This window comes from Lonchura striata, chromosome 3 (genome assembly GCF_050655825.1).
Source record: "Lonchura striata isolate lonStrDom1 chromosome 3, ASM5065582v1, whole genome shotgun sequence".
Taxonomy (NCBI): Eukaryota; Metazoa; Chordata; class Aves; order Passeriformes; family Estrildidae; genus Lonchura; species Lonchura striata.
Window position 1 is genome coordinate 90,093,491 of NC_140705.1, and position 17,503 is coordinate 90,110,993.

Here is a 17,503-nt window from a genome sequence, read left to right on the forward strand (position 1 = left end):
TGTTTTCTTATTAATACTGTCACCGATTTTTCAGCCGGTGCTGGAGATAACAGCCCCATAGAGTTTGATGTATGTGTCTGGAGAGGGGGAAGAAAAAGAAAAGTCGAGACCCTCCAGTCAAACCAATGTCTTTAATGGCTTCCATAGATTAAAATAATCCCTATGGGAAATCCACCATGACAACAGTTCTTATACAGATTTTCTGATTTTCCAGTCACTGCTTCTGTGCCACAACCATTCTTTGAAACTGTTTATGTTAGTGAAAAGCCACATTCTCAGAGCCTTTTTTTTTTCCCTTTTAAAAGAATGTGTTTTTACTCCATTAAGGGGAGTTTGAAGTCCTCACTTTCTTCCTTGGCCATTAGTGTGCCTATTAGTCCTGCATCTTCTGGATGTTTGACAACGTGAAGAAACGTAGGGGTCAGTTCTGACTCTTGTATTAAAGGTCATCCAAGTGTTTGCACTTCAGTACAGTATTTATAACACAGGTCAGTTCAGCCCCTGGGGGGATTGAAGAATTAGGCTGCATGACAGAAGGCCAGGCAGGGACAGTGCTAAAGCACATTGCTGGTGTTAATTTAAAATCAAAATGAGAAAACAGATTTGCAGTACCAGAACCAGGCACGCTTCTTGCTGTTCAGATGTAGCTGCAGTACAAATGTAGCCTTTAACAGGCTCTCTTCAAAAACAAGACCTGAGGCTAGAGTCTTAAGATGGGGAACTTTTTTAAGAGCCCAAGTTCATTCAACACTTTTTTGTTGGAGGAAAAAGTTATAATTTTTGATAATGACAGGAATTAAAACTACTGAGGAAGTTTCAATCTGCTGGGGTGGGGGGGAGATATGAGAGAGTGCAAAGGACTGGAGTGTTTCTGTGGGTGTCCACTGAGAACCAAGATCACATGTTTGTAGCACTGTTATACTTAACCTCTGTACCTCTGCTTCAGGTTCTGTGCTCAGCCAGAGAGCTGTGAACATGATGGAGGTCAGACTATTATTTGTATCCCTGGCACTAAAATTCTGTTGGAACACATTTCTGTGGGCATGGTCAGAGACAGGTCAGAGACTGTCAAATTACAAATGAAGCTTGGACTTTTCCTGCTCGCCACCAGTTCTGTGGGGCTTTTGACTGCTAGGTAGATGTTTAAGAAGCAGTTTCTCCTGATCCCTTGGTGGTGGCAGGAATCAGGTTGATCCCTTTGTGTTCCAGCCCTGAGTGTCTGTACAATAAGGAGCTCTGCAGCTTCTGCAGTATTTTTGGAAGTCCATTGTTACTGCAGCACCCTTCACTGGTTCCTCTGCCTACTTTGCCTCTCTGAAAGATTAATTCTTGTGTATATAATGTAAAAAGCAGCCATTTATTCCCAGTTTAGAGGGGTGCCTCAGGCACCATGCAAATATCAGTGTTGTATTGAGATTAGCTAGAAAAATGCAATAAAACCTATTTTGCTAAAAGTAGTTACGACTCAAGACCCAAACTTGTGATCAAAGGCTACATGGTGTGAGATACATTAGAGATTTAGCAAAAGAAGTTAGTTCAGCCTGAAAGAAGAGAGAGGTGGAGATGAATGGTGCAGTGGACAATGACAGAATAGAATCATAGAATGGTTTGGTTTGGAAAGGACCTCAAAGATCATCTTGTTCCAACCCCTTGCCATGAGCAGGGATACCTCCCTTTATCCCAGGTTGCTCCAAGCCCCAACCAAGCTGGTCTTGAACACTTCTAGGGATGGGGAACCCACAACTTATCTGGAGATCTGGAGAACCTGAAATTCGAGTATCTCTTAGTCTTGTGTCACTCTTGTAGCCAAATGCCTTTCTGGGTTAGTGATTTCTTTTGGTGGTGATGGATAAGTGAAATCAAACCATCTTCAAGGGGTTAAGCTGAAGTTTGTTGTGAAGCTTTGGAAGAAGAAAGTCAAAGTTAGCACAGTTTCAATAGGGGTCAGCCCTGGGTGTGGTGACCTTTCTGCTCTAACTACCACCCAGCTGAAAGTTCAACTACATTAACAGAATCTCAGGGGTGTTTACATGAGAGACTATAAAAATAATGTTGCTTCAGTGAATTTTCACGCTTCCATTTGTTTTAAGAGTTTGAAAAAAAAAAATCAACATTTCATAAATTCTTTTTTTCACATGTCTGCCTGAATGAAACAAGCAGTCCCACAACTTCATTTTAAGCTGCTTTTCCTGTTTCCCACACATTGCAGTCAGCAATCTTTGCCTGGGGCAGGATGACCACTGATTGATATGGAATATCCAAGTCCTGCCTGTAGTGGTAGGGATGCTCCAGCAACTAGGATGTTTGTTCCACTTGCAGGTCAAGGAAAAAGGAATTTCTGGAATGATCTGGATAACAAATAACTGTTTCTTTTGGCTGTCTTGCTTGGACAGTCCTTGAGCTGTTATGTGGTGGTTCTATTTACACCAGGAAAATTCAAGCAAACAGGCTGCCCTGGGCTATCAGGATGCCTTAAGTTTCCAGCATATTTTTCCTGCATATCAAAAGTTTGTATCTTTGCCATGTAGTCATTCTACAGAGATGTGAGTGGAAAGCACTCCAGTTGTGGACAGTCTGTTTCCTAAGCTCTCCAACTCCTGCTTTTCTAGGAATGGTCAGCACAGCCTCCTATCAAATAAATACTTCTAAATTTGTCCTTTCTTGATTTAATTCTCTACAAACAACTGCCCCTCCTGGGCTGTTTTTAGTGCTTGCAACACTGTTGTGTTCATTTAATCCTTGCTCCCTGTACAAATAGACAGCAAGGACCAGGCTCTACACCATGATGGCAGCCATGGGAAATGTGGGAGAAAACACATTGTTTTCTGAATGTTGGTGTATGTCAACAGGCACTCTGTGGTATCATATATGGGGATATTGTATTTCCAGGAATCATCTCCAAGCTTTATTTACCAGGGAAATAGGAAAGGAGCTGTTCATGTTTCCCATAAACAGCTTTCTGGTGCTTCAGATGGATGTTTGCTCATTCTGTTTACATCATGGGGAAAAAAAAATGAAAGTCTGAGATGTAAATCCACAGATTTACATCCCTCTTGCTTCGTTCAGGCCTGGGCAGCTGGATGGGAGAGCACAGAGAAGGGCTTTGGACCTGTGCCTGGCTCTTCCCAGCTCTGCTGTCCAGCCAGGAATGACCTTGGCTGAGCTGTGCCTCCATTTCCTTGTGTGTGAAAAGTCAGTCTGTCATGATCCTGTTGGTTTTTGTTTCTTTTTTTTTCAAAGTATTTTGACCCCTGCTGCTGAAAAGAGCCAGACACTCCTATCCATAATTTACCCAGGTGCATGGGATAAAAGCAGGCTGCCTGGGAGGAACAGGCTCCCTTCTTTGGAGAGCATGGTGTTGCTGGAGGTGCATGACTGTCTGAAGTGTTTACATCCTGGGCTTCTAAAGTAATATCTGTAGGCCATCACTTTGGGTTGAAAATTGATTTTATTAGGTGAAAATGAAAATGAAGTGAAGAAATGAACTGTGAGCCACATTGCTGGGCTTACAAAACACGTTACCCAGCCTGATGTGCCTGGATGCAATGAATACACTGAGACCACCTACTTTGAACACTCCTCTGATTTTCCAGTTTCTTTAAAGTCCAATAATACTGGCGATGCAGGATGAAAGCAATTGTGAAAAGTGAAAAAGTCCTTGTTTGCCTATCCTGTCATCTGGGGTCTGTTTCACTGAAGCTGAAAATGAAGGTAACTTGCCTTAATGCTGTAGGACAGCTTTTAGTCTAATTGAACCATGCATCGGCCAGAACCCAGTATTGAGCCTTCAGTCTCGGGTTAATCCTTTTTATTGGCTTGGGTGCAGGTTATCATCCCTTCTTATCAAACAAGGACCCCTTTCTTCTCATTCAGGATCAGAACTAAAAACCGGTTGAGAAAGAAGTGGCAAATTCAAAGCTTTAAGCCTCCCCCCCTGCCAAAACCCATCTTGTGGACCCATGAGGTGTTGTGCGACACACACACTTCAGCTGGGAGGCTGGGGTGCATTTTTGTTGCTAGGAGGCTCCCTCCCCTTTCAGCTGTGATTTTTTGGAGCTGCAGCTTCAAAGTGTGGACTTGGTTCAATTGTTTTGCCCAGCATTCTCTGAGCAGGATGTCAGATTAAATGTATAGGCAGTGCTTAGTGTTTGAACACCTGTTTCAGCCTCTTCTGCCAGCACAGCTCTGAGCAGAGGTATGTTGAAGTCACCAATAGCCCGTGTGGAATGTGGGTCACTAATTTTTTTTCAAAGGAAAATAAAGAGGGCTTTGGGGAAAGAAAGTGATAAACAGTTATTTTGTATCAGGGAGCTGGTCAGCCTCCTGGGTCACAATTGTCCTTTCTGACCTTAAATGCTGCTTAAACTAACATGAGCAAAAATCCCCCACATTTATTAGGAAACTGTTTTACTATGCTTACAGGTCAAATCACCAAAAAGCAAAGAAAATAAAAGGTTATACTCTGCATATTTTAAATACAAGCAAAGATTTTTAAATTAAATAGGAAATCCCTGACAAAAATCATGCTATGTATGCTTCCGATTTATCCTATACTGGGTTTTGAGAGTGACTTCTCAAAGTTACTTATTCTGGCATGGTATTGTTAAAAATTAGTATAAAAGTACAAAAAAAAAAAAAAACCCAACCCACTTTTCCCCCCTTGATAATCAGTGCCTTGCTCATTTAAAACAGATTCTATAGTGCAAGTAATATTTTAACAGGTTTTATGACAATGGACAGGAGGAGAAAATAGGTTTATTAAAGATATAGTAGGGGATGAAGTAAAAGGAGATCTTTATGAAGGCCTAAACCCTTGGTGCTTCTGCAGTTGGGTTTTTTGTGCTTTCTTATCAAACATCTGCTGTGTGGGTCTCAGAAACAGGATCCCAAATGAACTGAACCACTGATCCTGTTGGAATTGCAGGGTTTGATCCTGTTTGGCATTGCAGTTCCCCGGGTCTGATCCTGTTTGGCATTGCAGTTCCTGCTTGTACAACCCATACTCCAGCAGCCAACAGCAACTGGAGGAGTGTGAGATGTGTATGACCCAGCAAGTTTTTGATGCCCCTGGAAGAATCCAAGCCTCTTTTTTTTGGGGGATGTTCAGCCAAATTCTTCCCATCCTCTGTTGCTTTGCCTTCAATATGCTTCCTGTGCAGGCCCCCAAAAGGAGAGGTTGCAACATCTTAAAAAACTTTCTTTCTCTCCATATTATTCTTTGGGAAAAGTGTAGCTGGCTGGGATGTTTTTTTCATATAAACCAGCCCAATGCCTGCTGGCTTGGGTATCCAAAATATAGTTTTATTGTTGTGGAAAGGCCTTAATGAGGAAGAAAAAAACCCTATTTAATAAAGTGCATCAAGTGCCCTTGGGAAAAATTAGCACACAATGACTTCTTGTGCCGCCAATTGAAAACGGCAGATTGGAGTAGTGATAGGCTTTACAGGAAATATTAAAAAAGCACAGATGGCTCAAGTTTACATGTTTACAGTGGAGCTGGAACAGCAGCTAAAACCTTCCAGGATAGTATAATTTACTAAAAGGTCACAGACCTAGTGGTTAGGAGTGAACCTGAAGACTATTGTAAACATGCTGTTAGGATTTGTAGAGGTTTAATCCCAGCATTTTTTGTTATTTTTTTGCAGTATTAGAAGCAATTGGCTGCAGCAATAGTGAAAAAAGATACTTAAAGCATGGAAAAATGTGACATTCCATTGGTGAGTGTGGAACTGAGCCCTTGCAGGGAGCTGGGAGGGGGTTATGCAATTGCTACTGTTACTATGTAATTAGAGGCTCTTTGGCACTAATCTATGGTTCGGCTCACAACGTGATAAAAAAAAAAATACTGAAAAATGTAAGTTGAAACAAGCTGCTTCGGCAGTCACAAGAGTATCTGCTGTGCCCCCAGAGCCCTGCTCCACAGTTCTGAGGGAGGCTGGCCAGGGAAGGATACCCTAGGGATCTGGGTTTATGGCCTTGCCCTGCCACCAGCTTCCTCGAGCATCTCAGTCAAGCCAGCTAGGATGGTTTCTTATTTAAGTAACTAATGAAATGCTAATCTATTAGAACAACTATTTTATTTCCTAAGTTTGTGGCATTTCTGGTGGGACCTGGTGGAAACATGAGCACAGAAGAGAGCAGGGCACTCAGCATTCTTCGAACTCCCTGAGCAGACTTTTCGTCCTCTAACTGTGGCAAATGTCACTTCTTTCATTCTTCCTCCTGTCCATTCAGACTGTCAGATCTTCAGGATACAAACTGTAACATTCCAAACTCAGAAAATGGATTTAAGGCCTGTTTCAATCTGCAGTGTAAAATGATAAACTGGGATCTCTGAACAGACTAACTGCCTTTAGTGACAGGTGTCCTTTAATGATGTGGTTCGTTCCCTGCAGAAATCAGCTTGGTCTATCAGCTTAATGACATTTGAATGTGGAACCATGTCCTGCCTCCCCTGCAGTTTGAGCTACTTTGTGTCCTTAAAACAATCCGTAGCCCATAGAAACGGGACAAGCAGCTAATCTGGCCCAGACACTGAGAGTAAATCTGAAGCAACAAAAATCCCTAAACAAAAGTATAACAAAATCTGGCTCATGTATTTCCCAGTTTTCAAAGCACTGGGGAAAACAGTTCAGTATTGTTATTCCCTTCCAACAGATGGACTGACTGAAGCATGAAGAGGTGAGGTAGTTTGCCAGAGAAGTGATGAAGTTTGGATTCAGAGACGGGTGTTGTGATCTCCCAGTCCAGCATTCTGTCCTTTGGAGCAGAACCACTGGGCTGTGCCCTTTGTATTTTCACAGATATGGTAGCTCACCTTGTGCAATTAATTGCCACTGATTCAAATGACATCATTCCAAGTGCTGTCAGTCCAGGAGCTGCTTTCTTATTGTTGTTTTTTTTCCTTGCACATGTACATGCAAATGTAAATGGCGTTATTTTCATTTAACAAGCTCCTGTGATATCGTTGGAATAGCTCGGTAGTTAAATCATGTTAAATTAAAACTGGAGGCTGCCTCATCACAATCAACAGTACAATAGGTACCTTATTAACTGAATATTTACTTTGCAGACATTTATCTGCCTCATCAGAAAGTTGACTTCACCTGGGAATGTTAAAATGGGTGAGTTGAAGCTGGAGTTCTTGGCTAATCTGGTGCTGATCTAGATGGCAATATCTCCATGTGAATTTTACCAAATGAAACCCGCATGACTCACCCCATAAAAATCTCAACCAATAACATGAGCTCATTAAACACAAATCAATCACCACAGCAACTAAAACCATAACGTGTCAAGGAGTATTTCAAAAAAAGGGAAATTTGGGTGAAAGTGCCCACCATACCCAGCTTTTCAAGCTGAGTCCAGTGCTAGTGATGATTAGGCACTAGAGAAGATGGTGAGGACTCAGCCCATGGCAAGAGTAGAGACTTTCTGAAAAACCCATGTTTTGTTCACAACACAACATTTTCCAGCTCCTTGCAGCAGAACTCACTTCAGGGGCCAGAAGCCTGGGAGCAAGCCTTGCAATTTAATATCTGGTGTATTTTCAACCTCTCCACTTTTCCACCAGAGATGGGGCATGCCTGGAATACTGTGTCAGGGGCTGAAGTCCACATGAAGAGAGAAGTGGTGTGCAGCACATTGTTAGCTTCAGCCAGGTCAGAAGGAGGGAGTCCACCTCCAGGGCCCTTGAGGTCAAGAGTCAAACACCCTCTGATTACTGCAGCAAGAGCAAGAACCTGTGATGATGCTGGACACAAAGGGAGACCTTTGGGTCGAGCTCAGAGCTGCTTTGGCCTCATGCAGTCTTTCTGTGCCAGCCCTCAGCTTATTCTGGGGATTCTGCCAACCAAAATTCCCTGCTCACTGTGTGAGTAGGTTTTAAACATCTCAGACTAATCTAGGGGTGTAGTTTGCCACCATTTCTAATGGCCTTCTATGAATGCCAGGTTCAGGAGCCCTTTTCAGCTGAGTAGCTTGCAGTTTAATAGGACTTATTCTCTGAAGGATACCTTTGCCAGTGGGAACGATCGAGCAGGCACTAGAGAATGCCATGAGCCAAAACCAGCATCATCAGCCACATGGTGATTTTCATAGAATCACAGAGTGGTTTGGGTTGGAAGGCACCTTAAAGATCATCTCATTCAACTGCCTGTTATAGGCAGAGACACCTCCCACTGTTCCAGCTACTCCAAGCCCCGTCCATCCTGGTCTTGAACACTTAGAGGGATAAGGAATCCACAACTTCTCTGGACAGCTTGTGCTAGGAACTCACCACTCTCACAGGGAAGAATGTCTTCCTAATAGCTAATCTAAACCTACTCTCATTTTGTCCACTATGTGTTTTTCAATAGTCAGTGAAAATTGAGTTTGAATTGATCTGCATGGGATTTATTTGGTATCTGTTTGTGGGTGTATTTGGGTAGAAGCAGCTGGATGATGTGCTGTGATTCTCCTACACACTTCCCTGTGGGGAGAGAAAGGTGATATCCCATGGCAGACAGTTCTCCTCAGCAAGGTCTCCTCGTGTGTCCAAGCCTCATTTCCCAGTTTCTTACCAGTAAGGCTGATGTTCCCAATATGCCTGAGACTGGAGAGCTTCTGCACTGGTGGATGCAATCCTCATGGCTGCAAGAGAAGGAGCACGGAGACAGAATTTATGCTCCAAAACTCACAGGGAATGACAAATCTATCAATTGCAATGGGATCCAGATTGGATCATGCTGAGACCCCTGTTGAATGGTTGTGAATCAATGTATGTGACAATATCCCACTTTTTCAGAGCTGCAGTTAAGTTAAATGACATGCACATACATCCATATTTTAATACACAGGCACACTTATGTAGGCCCATAACCCTCTTTGGTAGCAGCAGTTTTAGTTTATAGAAAGAAACTGAATAGACAGACCCTGTCCATCTCTAGATCCATATGTTTACATGGGCCAGAGTTCCCTGTGATGTAAATCAGTGATAGCCATTAAATTCAGTGATGGATATGAGCTGAGACTGCACTGTTTCTATTTACAGCACAAGCCCTACTGTGTTTTATGTTTTGATAAGAACTGAAAATGAATTACGGGGGCAGGGGGGGGAAAGTTGAAGTTGCTCAGCAGAGAGAACTTCTTAGGCAGAAAATGTTAAAAGGGCTTTAATTCCTGACAAGAAAATGTGACAGGGAAACACTGGGATTTGGAACTGACCTCAGCAAATTCAAATGAGAAGTAGAATATAGTGAAATATAATGTTGGTTAGAGGGAGATAAAACAAATTGTCAAAGGGAAGAGTGGGTTCTCAATGTGAGTGTTTCTTCTTCAAAAATGAGTTACATTTTTTTGGAAAATACACTCAAGCCAAATGTAAGTCAGTGGCATACATATAGAAAACTTGACCTGTGTTAAGCATGAGATCATCACTAAACATTCTAAATCATCCCTTCTGACTCCAAATCTGGCCCATGAAATCCTACTGTGTGTTTACATAAATCCTGGCACAATTAGTTCTTGACCTCAGCTGTGACTTGGTGGTATAATAATTATTAAAAGTGAAATTTTGTCTCCATATGTACGAATGAAAAAATAATTATTTGTGTTAGCTGTAGGTGTGAATTGAAAATGATGTTTTTAGAATGCTTTATACATTGATGAACAAGCACTTCAGAAATAAAGGACAATTTTGGAAGAGAAAGCAGAGAAATCCATTTGTGGCCACAACTTGAAATCAGTTGTTTGGATTTAACAAGGATTTAACATAGTTTAAAAGAACTCCTCCCTAAATTCAAATTAAACTTTCAATCAGTGTCCTCAAGTTGTCCCCATGTAGACAAGTCTGTGGTCATGATACTCCTGCTTGTGCCTTCCAGAATCTCCACACCTAAGCTGTTTCCTCATCTCTTTCTGATGATGGTAATTCTGTCCTTTATCTCCAGATGACTTCTTACACTAAATGCAGAATACATTAAATTGGATCACTCTCAGTTTGGATGAAATTTATTACTTCAGGGCTTAACATTTCATCTTGGCTTATGATTAGGAGGATGAATGCTGATAGAATGTTGTCTTCATTCTCCAGGAATGCCAGAGAGGTAAATACAATGTCTTGCTGAGCACAGTTTGGACCACACCAGTTGTTGGTGCTCCTTCATGTGTGTATCTTTTTAGAGAAAGAAATCTACTGCTGGAAGCACCCTTAAATTAGGGACAGAAGCATGGCAAAGGGTTGGTGGTGCAGGGTGGGAAAAAATCCTGGCACTGCATGGTCTGTACCTTTGGAATTTACTGCAGATTTGCTCCAGTGTGGAATTAGTGTTTAGCAGACATAGCTTGGGTGATTTATGGTCTTTATATTGATGCTTCAAGTTTAAATTCTCTTTCTGTCACAAGCTTCCTGCATGAAATAAGAAATTATAATCCTGCCCAAACGTTGTTAAAATTCAGGAGAAATTTGCTGTCACATCTCTGGATACTGTTACCTGGTTTGGCCAGAGGAGATGATCTCCCACCATGTGTGCAGTGCCTAAAAGATGAGAACATAAAGAGAGGGACTCTCAGGTGACCTGCCCCTTACAGCTCTTTGTGCTTGTGGCTTTCACTAAAGAGAAAGGATCAGACTAAAATCCATGTGAATAAATGCATCATGTCAGGAAAGGAGAGGGCTTTGGTTTTCTCTTCTGTTCAGCTGAGGCAAGCTCCACATTGGCTTCAGAGAAATCACACTGGGAGCAGAATTGTTCAATTGTTCCAGGGGTTACAAACAGGTGACACTTGTGGGCTGCAATAGCTGTGAACTTCTGAGCTCTTCCTAAAGCAGTTCAGTGCCTTCAGCTTTCACCAGGAAATTCTGCTACTTGTGTCTCCTGCAAAGATGTTGAAACATCACCTTGAATATTCAGTGGTCAGCAAATATCATCTGTTCTGCCCCCAGTTTGCCCTGCATTATATTGCCTTGCTGGATTATATTTCACTACTTCCTTTAGAAGTCATATTAGACTTGAGTCAAGAGACTGGAAAATTCAAGAATAAAATTCCTCTGAGACTGTTTAATGCAAAGGCACCATCTGTGGTTCACAAAATTCACTACTTGGGAATGCAGAGCTGGGGGAATCTCAGGGTGAGCATCCCTGCCTGTGCACCCTGGCTGTGTGACTGCTCTCACAGACAGAATCAGGGGTTGGAGGGACTTGTGGTGGCACTTGTTGCCCTGTCCCATGTTGGTCTCTGCTTCCACCTCTCCATTTACTTTGAGGACCCACATGTGGTGCTCTGTTTCCCTATGAATGCCTCTATCCAGGGAGTGATGATGGGGTTAGAGGCATTAATGATCTCCCCTTGCAGTCCTCACTGAGGTCGCTACAGGTGCTGTACAAGTCTCTGCAACAACAGCCTTGGAGCCAAAGGGTGGGGTTTTCATCTTCATCTCAAGATTGGAGAGGAGAAGTGCTTGCACCACCAAATCCCTATGACACTCATAAATCTCTCTTTCCCAATAGACAAGGCAGATGTACAGTGGGAAAGGAAAACAATTGAAAGAGGAGTGAAGGGATTTGCTTGCTGTTACAAAGCAGTTCTTGGCACAGCCAAGCATGGGTTTCAGGGGATTTTTTAGCTTTTCTTCTGTGCAGTGGACATTTCCTCTACTCTATCACGTCCTTTCAGGGAAATGCTCTTGTTAAACCAAATTATTTAAAAGCTTTAATTCAAATACTTCTCTCCAAGCACCAGGTGATGACTCAGAACAGTAAGCTGTCATTTCCACCCCTAAATCCTGCATGTTCTGGCAGTTCCAATATGAGAAACAATAACTTGGGACAAGTAGTTTCAGTGATTCCCATTTTTGACCACTTCTCATCACTTAGGTGATCAGAGATGCTCTCTTTAACCCTGGCTCAGCCTCTGAATATTCCCTACTCTTTTAAGCAGCATTTGGAGCTGCTGAAGCTGCTTTGAAGGCATGATTGAGTTAAACCATCTATAAATCTTACTTGACACAGTATCTATTTCAAGGTAGGGAAGTATACACTTAAACAAAGTCGTTCAGAATCATTAGCTGGTGCTGGGAGAGCGGAAGTATTTCAATCAAAGCTTACAAGCATTTTGTCTTACATTAGCTTTTGACAAGACCCCAAGGGCCCAACTTTTGTCTTTTTAGTGTCAGAGACATCACACAGGACTCAGAAGTCTGGATGAAATATTCACTTACCAGAGAGATTTCTCAGAAATCATTGATGCAATTCAATAGATGGGATTGGAGACATTTACTGCAGCTAAGTAGTGGCTGGATGTGGAGCTCCAGGGAGGAAGATATTACTCTGTATATCTTGCCCATATATAAAGTAGACAAAATGTAGTTTTATCAGGAGTATGTAAGAGTTACCAGCTCTCAGTCATTGTGTCCCGGTGTTAAGTGTATTTAGAAGCCTGCAACATGGATTTTTATTAATTCATAATAGTTGAAGGCCATTGGATACTGTGCTTTGACCTTCTAAACAGCAACAGCAAATCATTCTCCCCAGGTGATTGTGTGATGAAACCAGTAACTGCTCTTGAAAAGTGAGCATATTTTAAAAAGAACAGCGATTTGTAAAGATCTAGTCAGAGGGTTTGTCGACCAATCATGGTCTCCAGGTGTGGGATTTTGGGGTCAGCACCTTTGTTTTTGTATATTGCACCGTGCCGAGCCCTCTAGTAGCTCAGCAAAAGCACTCCACAGTGCAGAGGTTGTAGGAATCAGCCAAACTTCTCACTGGTGTAATGGCCTTGGGGCTGTTCAGGATGCGGCAGGAATTAATTGTCTCTCTTTGACAGAAGTGAGTAACCAGTCCTCTTGTGCCTGGAAGCACCTGGGTGTGCTGCTTCTGTCTGACTCAAACAATAGCTTGGGCATGGGAAAGCTGTGCTGAGGGAGAAGAGACAGACCCATTGTTTCCCTTCTCTTAATCTTCCTTATTTGGTTCATTTTTAAAACATCTTTGAAGAACTGTGCAGTTATCACACAGCTGTCATGAAACAGTTCTGAAGTTCCTTCTTAGCCCTGAGTATTCCATCTGCTGTCACTGCTTCACTGTCAGAGTGTGAAGGACCAAAGTAGGTTAACTGTCCTTTTTGGTAGGATACAGCTAAAAATCCTTATGTGGTGCTATCTGGAAGTAGTTTCCTATGCCTTTCTTATGGTGCAGGACCAACTTAAGCATGACTGCTACAGATCAGTATGTACTGGTATCAAAGTGTGAGCTGCAATGAAGTCTGAACATGCTGCTGCTGCTAGACTTGTTTGCCATGGAGAAAACTGGAAAGAAGGAAGTTGGAAGCAGGGAAACAATAGGCTGGGGAATGCTGATGATGGAGAAGAGATGATTAAAACTTACATCGATGTTTCTTGCATGCAACTTTATGTTGAGTTTGCAGATTTGGAAGTTTTGTTGATCATAATATTGCACCCTCCTCTTAAACGGGCGCAGGAGATTTGTCTTAATCTTTGCTTTGGTACCCAGGGCACCAAGCAGTGGGGTCCAGTCCCTGCTCACTCTCAGTTCTGCAGTGTCCAGGACTCCTCCATTGATTTATTAACAACTCTCAGTAAAACCTTTCTCTTGTCAGTGCCACATTTGATTGTAGTTACTAAGAATTTGGATTATGTGCCAGGCAAGCTGTTGATGTAAGACACCCCTGTGCACCTGTCCACTTAGAAGGTTGATCTTATATCGGTCTTTACTTCAGGAAATGGCTGCTACTAATAATTTATTGGGTGCTGACAGCCTGTTCTTCCCTATCCAAAATACCTCCTCTCTCCAAAGACTGCGTACTGAGTGAGGCAGACAGTGCCTTATAAATCATTATCAAATACAGCCATGCTGCAGTGATTCAATATGTGATTCATTTAAGGTTGAAGGGAAGGAGGAGAGATGGGAAAAGATGGGATAAAAGCAATTTTCCTGAAGAATGCAAAGCCTCGATCACAGATTATTTTCAATTAGATTTGCTGGCATGAGGCTTATGCATGCAGGCAGGAACTGGTTGTCTTGTGAACTGTCTGCTTTATTCACAGGAGCAATGCTTAGATGTCCTTCTCAGGAGCTACTTAAAAAGCAGGGCTGTTTATCTGTAAAGGGAAAAATTATACATGTTGCTCTTCTTTTCAGCCCTAAGGTTATGTCTCTTCTTACCAAGGTCTTGATAAGCATTTGTTCTTGAATCAAAAGATACTTTCAATTGATGAATGCAATTAAATGATTTGACAGTGGCTGTCTGTGTTAGGTCTGTCTTTAAGGATTTTGGTGTCTCAGAAATACTACACTGAAGATTTCTGATGTGTGTCAAAGAACTTGATTTAAACTCTGATTCTGGGGCAGGGTGTGTGTGTAATGACACAGGAGAGGGAGTCTGTCTTTCAGTTCTGGTGTCTGAAGAGGTGTTCAGAAGATTCCACAGCTTTTGTCAGAGCTGCTTTCTTGTGTGAATGACTTAAAGGTTCAAAGAGATGCTTCCACAGACCTACGTCTGAGTGCCTGCCCTCCATCGGGAGTGTCAGCCCAACCTCTGCTCATGGCCACTGAATGATCCCCTGGGAAGTACAGGGGTCCGTGGGAGCACTGTGAAAGAACCTGCAGGGCACAGGAAGTGCAAGGTTCCAAGTTTGACCCTAAGTTGTGTCTTGGGAATATTTATCCCAAAGGTGTCCAGTTCTGGACAGACGCAGAAAAAAGGTACACCATGATCAAAGCCTGGGGGCTGCTCTGCTGTGGAAAGTTCTGTTTTCCCACAGGGTAGGAGTCCTTTGCACACTGTGTTGCCATTTACTGGAGGTAAAGTCTTTTAAGAGCATCAGCATGATTTGGGACTCTCTAGGTTCTGACTACCTTATATGAGACTTGATATTACTGCCCTTGCTCCTCTGATGGACACGGTTGTCCTTAGACAGCAGGTCCTGACCTACTTGGAATTACCACTTTTTCCAGCCTGACATGTTCAAGTTTACCTTTATTCTGCTGTCTTGGCTTATTTTTATGTGTCAGCCTGACAGTCAAGGTTCATGGTACCTTTGCTCTCTGCCAGCTTCTGTCTGAGTCCCACGCTCATCCCCTTGCTTGTCTGTGGGACATTGGGGATTGTCACACAGTAATGTCCCTATGGCAGCTGCTGGCCTGTTGATCATCCTGACTAATGGGAGTGGCAGTACATCCCAGGGTGTCAGGGAATGAATTCTGGCACCTCCAGGGCTATGGCCAAGCTACAGTTCTAGAGTCCAGAAATTCCCCTCTGCATTTGGGCCATGCAGGTGCTGTGCAGGTGATGTGTTCAGCATGCCTGGATGGACAGACAGAGCTTCTGTTCAGGTGCCAAGCAGGAATCTGCATCTGTGCTTTGGTTTGGATTGTGCTTCAGGGGAATTTCAAAAGGAATCTTTCTACTACCACACAACAATTCACATCGCAGAGCAGTCCTGCCATAACATCTGCACATAAAGCTCTAAACCTTGGCAAGCATCTGGTTCGTGGGTTAGGCTTAGGGCTGGAGTACATCTCAACACTTTATTTTCCTATATCCTCTTGTATCACTCCACAGTATCTGGCGATGTCATTGTAGGCTTAGGCTGCTCTTAAGGATGGCTTTGGGCTGCAGTAATCCAGGTTCTTTTTAAAACAGGGTCTGTTTTCAGATGTACTCCAAAGCAATGTTGCCTGTTATAAACTGTTAGAAATCTTCACAAAATTAGATAGCAAAAAGATAAAAATCAAGGAGTTTCAATTTTTCCTTGCTAAATTGGGATACAGACCTGAATGACTCAGAAGGAATGGATTCAGCCCTCCCCTCTCTTGCACTATGTGTGGGATTTTACAGCAGCACATCCATGGTGGTTCTCAGGTTACCAAACCACAGTGGTAGCACCTGCCCTGGGCTTGGGGCATACAACAGGCACAGTTCCTGTAGGGCCAGGGAATGACAGCTGGTATCAGGGAGGCTTTTCCTCAGGTACAGCATATCAAAGCATTGCCTTGACCACAGGCACCATTTCAGGCTGGCAGGTTCCTCTATCCTTGAGAAGGCAGCGAGGCTTTAGGGAGCCTGCCACCCTTGCCCAGAACAAGGGTCATCTTAGCCTGCCTTTCACAAACAGGTGAGTGCTCAGTGTCCCAAAGTCAGGCCTGTGTCAGTCATCTCTGGGGTGGAGGGAGCTGAGATTTTTCTGTGAGGGAATTGACCAGACTTCCCTGCAGCACTGTGGGGAACCTGTGAAAAACCCACTGGCTGCCTCTGTGGCTGTGGGTGGACTGGAATCCCCACCATGAATTGTACAAACTCTTCCAGCGAAGGAGTGGGGCCGTTCAAATTCCAGGCACAAGAACAACTTTGGAATGGATAGTTTTCATCTCTGAGTCACTGACATATGGCAGGTTGGGTTCCTCTCCCATCCCCAAAAGTTTCCTGGTAGGGAGTTCTAGCAACCTGCCGAGTTGTGCAGCAAGCTGGGGAAAGGTCAGGCATTGCTTGTGCTCTGCACCTACACAGAGAACGTGTAGCGACAAATCCCAGCTGGAAAGAGGAGCTTTGTGAATTCCCAGCACTCAATGTACTTGTCAATACACATTTATTCTCAGTAGACTTGGGCTTAAGATCTAATTAGGATTTATTAGAAGGTAAATGATCTTCTTAACAGAAAATACAGTTTAAACTGATGAGGGTTTTGTATTAGCACACATGTGCACACACAGAGATTTGTATAAGATTATTATTACCCAAGCTCTTGCTGTAGAAACCAATATGAATATTTTTTTCTAGTGAATCAGACAAAGGAATTTATTGTTTTTCTTTTTATTAATTAAATATATATTTGAAGTCAAATTGATTTGAGTGTCACTGGTTATGAGTATCAAAATAATGGTTGTTAGAAAACCAGGCATTCTTTCTGCAGCCAGAGCCTCAAGATATGCTTCCTGGGCCATTTCTTAATCCTGTGAAGAGCTGCTGAGGTGGTGAGGCTGCTGGAGCAGCCCATCTGTAGCTCCAGGAGCACAAGGCTGTGTTTTTGAGCACTCCTGACATTAGTGCCACCTAAATGACTTTGATAAATCATGAGGTATCCATGGACAGGTTTGTGAAGTGAGGTCTCTGTGTGCACAGGAGGTGGGACAGGCTTGGAAGCATTCCATGCTCTTATCCTTCTGCATAACCACTCCTGACTCGTGATGTGGGTTTGCCCGTCAGCACTCAGTGAACCAGCGAGCAGGCAAGCTGGACCATTCCCATTGCTTTACCAGCCCTCCTCATGGATCTTTTGTATGTGGGAACAGTAGGGGAGATGGTTTGGTGTGGGAGAGGGGCTGGGTCAGTGAGAGTGGCTGCTCAGTGTGTTCTACACAAGAGAAATGCTTCTCCTGGGAAGGATAGAAGGAAGGATGGAAGGAAGGAGGGGAGGAAGGGGAGGGAGGGAGGGGGGGAGGAGGAAGGAAGGAAGGAAGGAAGGAAGGAAGGAAGGAAGGAAGGAAGGAAGGAAGGAAGGAAGGAA

At 43.1% G+C, this 17,503-nt stretch overlaps 1 protein-coding gene across 16 annotated transcripts in view; it reads left to right on the forward strand.

The window, feature by feature from the left end:
• The window catches only part of BMP2 (bone morphogenetic protein 2), a 223,189-nt gene that overhangs the window by 93,520 nt on the left and 112,166 nt on the right, over positions 1 to 17,503 (forward strand). For 2 of the 16 annotated variants that reach the window (XM_085577012.1, XM_085577002.1), the window contains one exon: positions 5,646 to 5,717. The exons of the other annotated variants lie outside the window; for them this stretch is intronic. The gene's annotated coding sequence lies outside the window, so the exon portion shown is untranslated. The remainder of the gene's footprint in view (positions 1 to 5,645; positions 5,718 to 17,503) is intronic. 16 annotated transcript variants of the gene reach the window in all.